Genomic DNA, 389 nt, shown 5'->3' with positions numbered 1-389 from the left:
CACCATCACCATCATCACCACTACCATTGTCATCATCACTGTTGTCAACATCACCACCATCACCACCATCATGATCACCATGATCACCATCACCAACATCATCACCATCATCACCACCATCACCACCATCATCACCACCATCATCACCATCACTGTCACCAACCTCATCACCACCATCATGATCACCACCATCAACATCATCATAACCATCATCATCACCATCATCACCTTCTTCTCCTGCCTTTAATCTTTCCCAGCATCAGGGTCTTTTCCAATGAGTCAGCTCTTTGCATCAAGTGGCTGAACTATTGGAATTTCACCTTCAGCATCAGTCCTTTCAATGAATATTCAGGATTGATTTCCTTTAGGATTGACTGGTTGGATCTCCT

The sequence above is a fragment of the Bison bison genome, unplaced genomic scaffold (genome assembly GCF_000754665.1).
Source record: "Bison bison bison isolate TAMUID 2011002044 unplaced genomic scaffold, Bison_UMD1.0 scf7180017864173, whole genome shotgun sequence".
Taxonomy (NCBI): Eukaryota; Metazoa; Chordata; class Mammalia; order Artiodactyla; family Bovidae; genus Bison; species Bison bison.
Note: the sequence above shows the minus strand (reverse complement) of the source record.